The sequence below is a fragment of the Saccostrea echinata genome, unplaced genomic scaffold (genome assembly GCF_033153115.1).
Source record: "Saccostrea echinata isolate AGI-Se365-2 ecotype Australia unplaced genomic scaffold, CSIRO_AGI_Sech_v1 ptg000022l, whole genome shotgun sequence".
Taxonomy (NCBI): Eukaryota; Metazoa; Mollusca; class Bivalvia; order Ostreida; family Ostreidae; genus Saccostrea; species Saccostrea echinata.
Window position 1 is genome coordinate 12,848,171 of NW_026889771.1, and position 9,658 is coordinate 12,857,828.

A 9,658-nucleotide genomic window follows, 5' to 3' on the forward strand; every position below is an offset into this window, starting at 1 on the left:
GCTGGAATCGAGAGTTAGTGTGCGTAGTTTTACAATAATAATAAAAACTGGCGGATTTAGACAGTTTTAAACTGTGAAGGCGAGGAAGGAGTAATATTTCTAGTTAAAAACAAAACATTAAATTCCTGCATTTCCTTGCAGGCAAATAATTCAATAGTTTTTCGAAGCGGGGGGTGGGGGTGGGGTTAAATAGCCAGCACCATCTTTTAGTGTTTCTTTTTACCTATGAAAAGTACCTGTATTTTAAAATTTGATATGTGTCTTATTTAAATCGTTTTTATGGCTAATGTCAGATCTGTAAAATATTGGTGGTGGTGGGGGGGGGGGGGGGTTCGGGGGGGGGGGGGTGTCCCCAATAAATTGCCAACATATACTATACAGTAGTGCATCCTCAATAATGACGCTGATCTTTTTTATTACTTATCAATGGATTTCTGTTGGGTTGTGCCCCCTTCCTCAACCTTGGCACTTAAGGTATTCAATGTATAAAGAAGGGATTTTGAACAATTTTGAATCGTTTTAAACTAGTTAAAAATACATTGATAGATAACGATGAAAGTGAAATGAGCCAAATTCACATGACTGATGATAAGTAAGAAGCTGATCATCTTGCACCTGAAAAAGTTTAGAGAGTTATCTGCCCTTGATGAAAAGAAGAAAATTTTAATTTTATCAAAATATCTGTGGTAAATGATTCATTTTATTTCATATTTTAATAAAAAGAAAGTCCCTGCATATTTTCACCAAGAGAATTGTATGAAATTCACATTACTTTTTACAATATCTTAATAAAACATGCGCTGCCCATAGACGTCAATGTAAAATTTAAGGTGCAAGTAATTGGACAGTAATTAAAATTTTGTAAATTCCTTTGGTGGGGTATGTTTATTTCATAACACCTTCAAAATGTTACCATGATTATTCATTTCGGACCATTCATTTATTAGGTACAAAATATGGTCGCTATACATTGAATACCTTAAATTGTTTCCTTGCCTAAGATAAACTGTTTTAACATAGAGTAAAATGCCTTTGATTATGATTTTTTAAATAAGTATTCCTAGTATAAATGCATATATCAACAAATGTTTCCCAAGATCCTACTCAAAGTCTGTCCCCCTCCCCCCCCCAAAAAAAAAATGTTTTCTGACCTTATGTAAACCTTTAATCTATCCCCCCGTCAAAGACGTTATTGAATTATTTGCCTGCAAGGAAATGAGAATTAGATGTTTTGTACTTAAGGGGAAATACTCTTTCCTCCTATTAATTTCTTCCTCGCCTTTGTGGTTTAAAAATTCCTGAATCCGCCAATATTTTGTAATTATACTAATATCCTTGCTATCATAGGGTTTATTCAAGCATGCTTATTAAAGATATTAAAGATAACAAAACACGCAATATCATCTATAACCAGTAGCATTAATTTTGGCAATAAGCAGCTGACAGTAAGCAGTAAGCAGTTGGCAGTGAGCAGTTGGCTGTCGTATATGGAATTCCATAGAAAACACAAACTATACCAAATTAGAGACATCTCTCTTTGTTTTCCCAAATAAGTTATGTTTTATGAAAATTCACATTAATAGCTATATACGTAAATATGAAAAACCATTCAAATATAATAAATTTCAAAAACTGACTTGGAGGTAGTATACAGAATAATACTATCGTTCGCCGTTCTTTTCTTGCTATCTTAGGATTTATAGGATTTTTTTCTTTTTTCAAGCACGAGTATTAAAGATATTATATAACAAAATAGGCAATGTCATATATATGCAGTGAGCAGTTGGCAGTAAGCAGCTGGCAGTAAGCAGTTGGCTGTCGTATATGGAATTCCATACCATCCCAAACATAACAAGCATTCTGAGAGTATTGCATTAGCAATACTAGTCCCCTACCGGCAAGTGTAATCTGGTTCCCGTTAAGAATTGAAAATGCCATAATTCCGTCAAAAATTAATGAAGCGGGACGAAATGCAAACTTGATCGATAACTAATCAAGGTAAAGCCACATACGAAAAATCAGCTCAATATCTACAAGCGTTTAGAAGAAAATTGCGGAAAACCCGTAAAAATTGAAAAGGTCGTAATTCGGTCAAAAATCAATGAAGTGGAACGAAATGCAAACTTGATCTGTAACTCATCAAGATACACTCACATACCAAAAATCAGCTCAATATCTACAACCGTTTAGGAAAAAAGTGCGGAAAACCAAGTGGGACAGACTGACAGACAGACAGAGGGACAGACAGACAGACAGACGGACGGACAGACGGACGGACAGACTCAGAGGAAACCTATAGTCCCCTCCGGTTTCACCGGTAGGGGACTAACAAGCATTCTGAGAATATTGCATTACTAGTCCCCTACCGGCAAGTGTAATCTGGTTCCCGTTAAGAATTGAAAATGTCATAATTCCGTCAAAAATCAATGAAGCGGAACGAAATGCAAACTTGATCTATAACTAATCAAGGTAAAGTCACATACCAAAAATCAGCTCAATGTCTGAAAGCGTTTAGAAGAAAATTGCGGAAAACCCTTAAAATTTCTTTCGGGAAAAAATATTTTTAATTAGCGATTGCCTTTGATTAACCAAAAGGTAAAATGTGCATTAGTAAAAAGATTAAGAATTCAATAACTCCTTCTCATGTGTTTTCATTCAGGTATTTTCTTTATCGTACTCATAATATAAAGTAGTTTCCTGATATTCAAAATTCAAACATATAAATAGCAATTATTTCGGAACTTTTAGCATCAGAATTATGTATTCGAACCAGTTTTAACATAATTTTATACATACAACTTACCCCATATATATAACTTTTATATGATACATGTATGTCCAAATTATCGTGTAATTTCAACATGGAGAAAATTTGATACTAATCATGTTTGCCTTAAGTATGTAATTCGGAGGGGTGTTGGTGGTGGGGCAAATTTCACATATTTATGGAAAGTAACAGATAACTTCTTCAAAATGTTTACATCAACGAAATTATTGATACACAGGTAGCAAAAAGAGATACGAGGCATCATATTACATGGAGTGCGATATTATTGAATATTTATCAAATGTTTGTTTTTACGTAATTTTTTCGCGGACGCGTGGTATGGAAAACATTACACATGTGTAATTAAAAGTAATAGATATATTATAATGTACAGCACTTCATTAAAAAGTTGTTAATTATGTATTCATTGTTACAGTAAGTGAAGCCTGCGTAGCGCGCCCTCTGGTGAGAGAATGGTATTAATGTACCACACCGGTAATTGACCAATGAAAATGAACTCAATGATTGTAGTTCCATACATATAAAACTTTTTTTTTAATTTCTTCTAGTCTATTTTAACAATTGGTACCTGTGCCTAGTACATTTTATGTACTTTAAAAATACATAAAGGTTTTTGACAGGAACTATTTTTTTAGGACATAGGAGGCTACTTCCTGATGTAGAAGTTGATATTTCTTTGACTAAGAAAACTGAAATCTATAAGGATCCACCCTCTCAAATCTGCTGTATGCCATTAATTGTCTCGCCAGCGTTAGGGCAATATGGGTGATTTGCATCAATTTCACTTTTATTGACTCTATCGCTGTGGGAAATTGCCGAGATTTCTTGGCATGGAAAAAACATTTTTATATTATTTTTGACTTATTTGAAGATCTTCTTTATTATTGAATATTTCTGACTTAATGTATCCTTAAGAGTGTTTTAAAAGGCCATTTTGTTTTTTGTTTTTTGTTTTTTTCCTTTTCTGACAATGTACTACAAAATGTATTTGTAAAAACCGAAAGAGCATTATCAGTTAACATCTTCGGATTTATTCATTCATTCATTCTTTATTTCCTCATGATATGAGATAATTTCATAGAACAAAATCAACTATACATTATACAAAATTATACAAAGTAAGAAAAGAAAACAACCAAACAAAAAGAAAAAAAAAACGGAAATGAAAAAAATAAATAATATGTTTATATACAGTTGTCAATGTATTACATCAAACAATTGTAATCTGATTACCAATTGCCCCACACCGGCATATGTTGATGCAAGAATTGAACAAGATCATATGCTCACTGTAATTTTACGACATCTGGAACAAATCCTTGTTGGCAGTTGCTTAGCTTTGCAAAGAAGGAAAATAAACGGACTAAAAATATTTTCTTTGGCAAAATATTACAGTTCATACGGCAAAGACGTCCAAAGAACAAAAGTTTCCTTACGTCTATCTCAGCACTTATTAGAAGGACGTTGGAGAGGCTTTCGCAGAAATCGGATCTGGTTTGATGTGGAAGGTTCTGTGAGGATTACATATAGAATGTTGAAAGACATGAAGACGTTGAGAAGCTGTTGCCGACAGATTATTCCATAGTTCGCAGCCGTTCAATACGGAAGGCAGGATGACCGATTTGTAGAGACGAACTAAGATTAATGGACTAAGGTAAGGAGATCCAGTGTCTGTGAGAGCGTAAAAGGAGTTTCTTCCTTTCCTACAGGCCGCATTTATTCGATTTGTTAAGGAGCAATTTCTGTTGAGAATAATTCCGAAATGATTACAGGAATCTAGAGAGGGAATAGGAACATCACCTAAAGTCCAAATGAGTTGCTGATAAGCTTTTTTGCCTTTAGTTCGGAATCGAAGAATACTGGATTTTCATGCGTTGAATTTAAAGCGCCATTTCCTGGAATGTTCATATGCAGCATTAAACATGATTTGTAGAGAGTTGGGCGTTAATCCTATACAAGAGATGTCATCTGTCAGTGAGGGACGATTGCTTGCAGTAAGGGGGAGTTTCGATAAAGCCGTTTTTCGGCCCCTCACAAAATTTTATGAAATTTTGATATTTAGTAGAAAAACTCCTTATCTTCCTAAAAATATGAAAATAATTTATATTACGTATTTTCCGGTCACATGATAATTGAAAATTTAGGTATTCGTGTATTTTTGGAGTAGATATTTTTATAGGGGGAAAGTGGATTTTTTTAACCGTTTAAATCGTAAATGAAATAGGATAAATGTCACAGATGAAAATGTACCTTCGGACATTTTAACAATTTTACTTTGAATATTGTCTCTTTCAAATTCTACTCGTCTGTTATTAATTTAATGAGTTGTCATAATTGCTTCAATCTGTCAGATTTATCTTTGAAATGTTTAATTATTTTAATTAACCATGAGTGATATGACCAGATGGACTGTGCTTTGAGTTACTTAATAATTGTTTATTTAAAAATATAATCTTTAACTCTACTTGTAAATCAAATAACTCATGTCATATGTTACTCAAGTTGTTGTCAATTATCAGTCATGTCTTTAAATACGATTTTTGTTAACATTCGGAGAGTTGGAATCAGGACGTTGTCCTTGATACTGTCCGACCCAACGAGAAATAAAGGTCTGCAAATCGTAAGGCGGTTTTTATCTTCTTAACAATAGTCCACCCCAGTGGCTTTGCGAAAAGCACACGCATCTAAAGCGGGGGTGTGATATAAATATGAATAAAGACATAAATTAACCAATTTCAACAATTTTTTTTTTACGAAAAATGGTATCTATCTTATGCAAATGTTCTTTTAAGGTGCGATATTTTTCTGGTGTGTTAAATGTTACTTTTCTTTAAAAAAGGACGATTTAAACTTAAAAAACGTAAACATATATGGAAAGTTTTAACATCATAATTAATCGACAGTTTATACATAAACTTTGTAATCAATATTTAACATTTTCCCATACAAAAAATGTAAATGAAAAGATAATTATGTAGACATGAGATAGGTAAACGTAAAAACGTCATATACAGGTATATGCAATACATTTTCATCAATGAGGTTATACAACTACATGTTTTATAAAAATATACCTTAATATCATAAAATTTAAATCAAATAAAATGTTTTTAATTAAAAGCATAAAAAAATAAATGCAACTTTTATACATGCATAAATAAAAAATTATTTAAAAGCATCATATTACTACGTAAGCCGGTATATTGTAGGTGCAAGGTAAGAAAAATATTTTATCTGGCGGCCGCCACATAATTATTCGGCGGCCGCTAGAAAAATATATCTGGCGACTGCCAAATAGGTTTTCTGCAGCCACCACATAAATAACTGGCGGCGACCAGAATCTTATCTGGCGGCCGCCACATAAATAACTAGAAGCCGTGAGGTGTAGACATGTAATCTTAATAAAAATAAATTTAAAGTTATGAGGTGAAGCCCTTTTATGAAGTAAAATTTTTGTATAAAGTGTAGATTTGATCTTTGCTAATAAAGCATGAAACTCCCAGATTTGACTATAAACAGAAGTTCTAGATGTCGTTAAAGGAAGAGACGGCCACCAAATATAACTGGTCTGTGTACCTCTGTCAATCAAGTGCATTAAGGTACATCATTGAGTGCTACAACTTGATTGGCAAAAACACTACAATTTATCTGGCGGCCACCAGATATTTCAGTGACAGCGCTAGAATCTTACCTGGCGGCCGCCAGATAATATATATATTTTTTTTAACTAGCACCTGTCGGCTTCAGTATATTGCAATGTATTTGATAATATGAATTATATTAATTACAATCAAAAATATTTTATCATGATACGTAATATGTGAATAGCAAAATGATGGAAAAATCCATAATGCATTCAGTGTTTCCTTTTCATTATGAAACTTCGAAGCATTTATCCACATAGATTTGCATTATGTTTTCAGCATAACTGAGAGAATTCCAGCCAGACTAATTTCCTCTCGCTTCCCAACTCTCCACAGATGCTTAAGTTGCGCCACCAACCCTAGTCACTTCTCGTTTAGAGAGTTTTAGAATTCATTATATATGATTTGTTAGACCAGAGCTCAGTTCGAAATACATGTGTAAACGCCAAAGATATGTGTTTAATCCTTAATCAGGCAGACATATGCGCTTAGACATCCAGACTTCAAACAATCCACGTTCCCTATATCAACCACACGGAAATATATGGGCGCTTCTTTAGCATGTTGGAATGTGGATTTCTATTTACAAGAAAGTCACAAATATAACTATGCATGATAAATAACGTTAAGGAATGGACTTGCTCTAAAACTTATTTTTTGTTCAGTCAGTCGGAAAATGTAAGAAAGATCCAGCATCTGAACCATGTCTGGTAGTGTGCAATCCTAGATGCATCATCAGTGCAAGTTTGGTCACGATAGGGCTTATAGTTACATAAGAATGAGACCCCCTTCAAAATCTTTAACCTGCTCACTCATTAAGGAAATATAGGTCATATCCACCATCTGAAGCAAGTCTAGTAGTGTGCATCCGTAGATGCATCATGAAGCAAGTCTGGTCAACAAGAGCTTACAGCTGCTCTGCTCCAAAAACTTAAACCTTAAACCATTCTTTGGCTAAAAATCCAGCATCTGAAACCTGACTGGTGACAAGGAAACACGCTAGATCAGATGACTCTTGATTAATATAGGGCATAGATATACTTGGAAAAAAAATCTGCTTCAAAAACTTTCATCTGGAACACCGATGCCGATGGTATTACAAAAGCCCCCCCCCCCCTCCCCCAAACTTCGAGAAGGTGCGCTAAAATGTGACGTTAACGTTATACGTTGGCGACAAAAAAGCATCGAAATGAAGATAGGATACGATAATGTTTTCTACTGTTAATATAATCGAGAATCTTCCTTGATTTAAAAAAAATATGCTACTTTTGTTTTAGTATTTTAACACAGAGTCAGATCAAGAAACCAGGAGCTTAATCTAATTTTAGATATGCAAATTTTATGCAATTTTCAATTTTTGGATATGAAGTGCACACGCGACACTCATCATATTAAAAAAAATTAGTGTGCAGAGTATATCTAATTACTGGACAAATTTAGGTGAGTGTCCCTCATGCACTTCATATTCTAAACATTGATTTATAAATGCCACCCTTTTATATTTTCCCATAAGCCTAATGTTAACGGATCTGAGGGTACATCTAAGTATGTATCAGCTACGGTGTGAAATCATCTCATATTAACTTTTGAAATATAAATAACAAAAGTTAACATATTTATCTTGAAATCTAAACTAGTTTTGAAAAAATAAATTGAAATTTATTTTTATGAAAAAAGTGGGCCGCTGAGCGGCCTTATCGAAACTCTCCCTTTGTCATGTTGTAAATTTTAAATTTACCGGTTGGCAGTAAATACAGAATTTACAACATGACAACTAAATTTTATATTTACTGCCACCCCGTAAATTCAAAATTTATAACATGGCAAATTTCGTACAAGCTGAGGATTGTTCTAACGTATTAATCAATTCATTAATAAATACTGAGTACAAAAATTCAGAAAATACACTGGCCTGTCTTACACCTTGTTGAACAGAAAACCATCTCGACTGTGTGTGTTTAGTTAACAATTACAGCACTTGACGTTTTATAATGACAATCATTGATAAAGCACCAGAGCCTGCAAGTAACACCTAAATTGTACAATTTGTTAACGTAGTTTTCGTATCTTTTAACAGTATTTCTTTAGCAAGATAGACACTAGTCATTTCATCACTGAGCATGTGCATTGATATTAGCTTCATTTCTTTGATCGTTGTTCTTACGTCGTTCAAAGGGAGATCATTTGAAGACAGCCAGAGTTACCTTATGCAAATTTTACAAAATAACAGTTAAGCATTTGAAAGATTAGTATAAATGCGAGATTTCTGGAGGGTGGTGGTGGGATAATCTATAAAAGGTTATTAACAAAAATTCTCTGCTTCTTCCTAATAAAGAAGGCACATTCACGCACATGTATCGGCAAGTGCACATGAATGCATACTGCTGCAAATGCAGCCTGTGTACACAAAATGTATACCATCAACAACATACTCGTACTTATTTCAAGTGCACATGAATGCATACTGCTGCAAATGCAGCCTGTGTACCCAAAATGTGTACCATCAACAACATACTCGTACTTATTTCAAGTTTCACAAATTGATTCATTTTTTCCAAAACCTCGGATATTTCAATCTTAAGATACTTTCTTTTATTTATACAAATGAGTTATCTGTGTAAATCAGAATTGGCCGGGACGGAGTTAGTTGCATGAAAATGGTGTTTAAAATAAAACTTTTTCTTTACAGTGTTTGAGAATGCAATTTTTGTAGGAAGATATAGCAATTGCAAAGGTGTGAGAGAGTAATTGCACGTGCTCAGTGCAGTTCCAAACTATATACACACTACATATTTCCGATTTCTTTCTGCTGTGAAGAATTAAATACAAGGTCATTGTTGCAGTCATTGAAAAGAACTGTTTTGTCAACTGAGCTCTAGTCATCACGTGACCAGTAACCGTTCACCGCTATCAATAGAAAACATGAAAGCTCTTATAATTACCGACGCTTTAGACTTATGTAGACAAATAATTTTTCAACGGTAACTGTCATTACACTTTTGCATGAATGTAAAATACTTTGCAGCGCATTGCCGCTACAAGATCAAAAAGGAATCTTCTCTCTCTCTGCACTTTTCTTCTGAATTAATTTTTAAAAATTTATTTTCCATACATGGGATTGATTGAGAGGTGAAATTTTTGAAAATTGGACAGTATCTTAACAAACAACTTCAAATTTAAGTTCTTAGCATTTTTCATGTGCAACAAAAAAAAAAAAATGAATAAA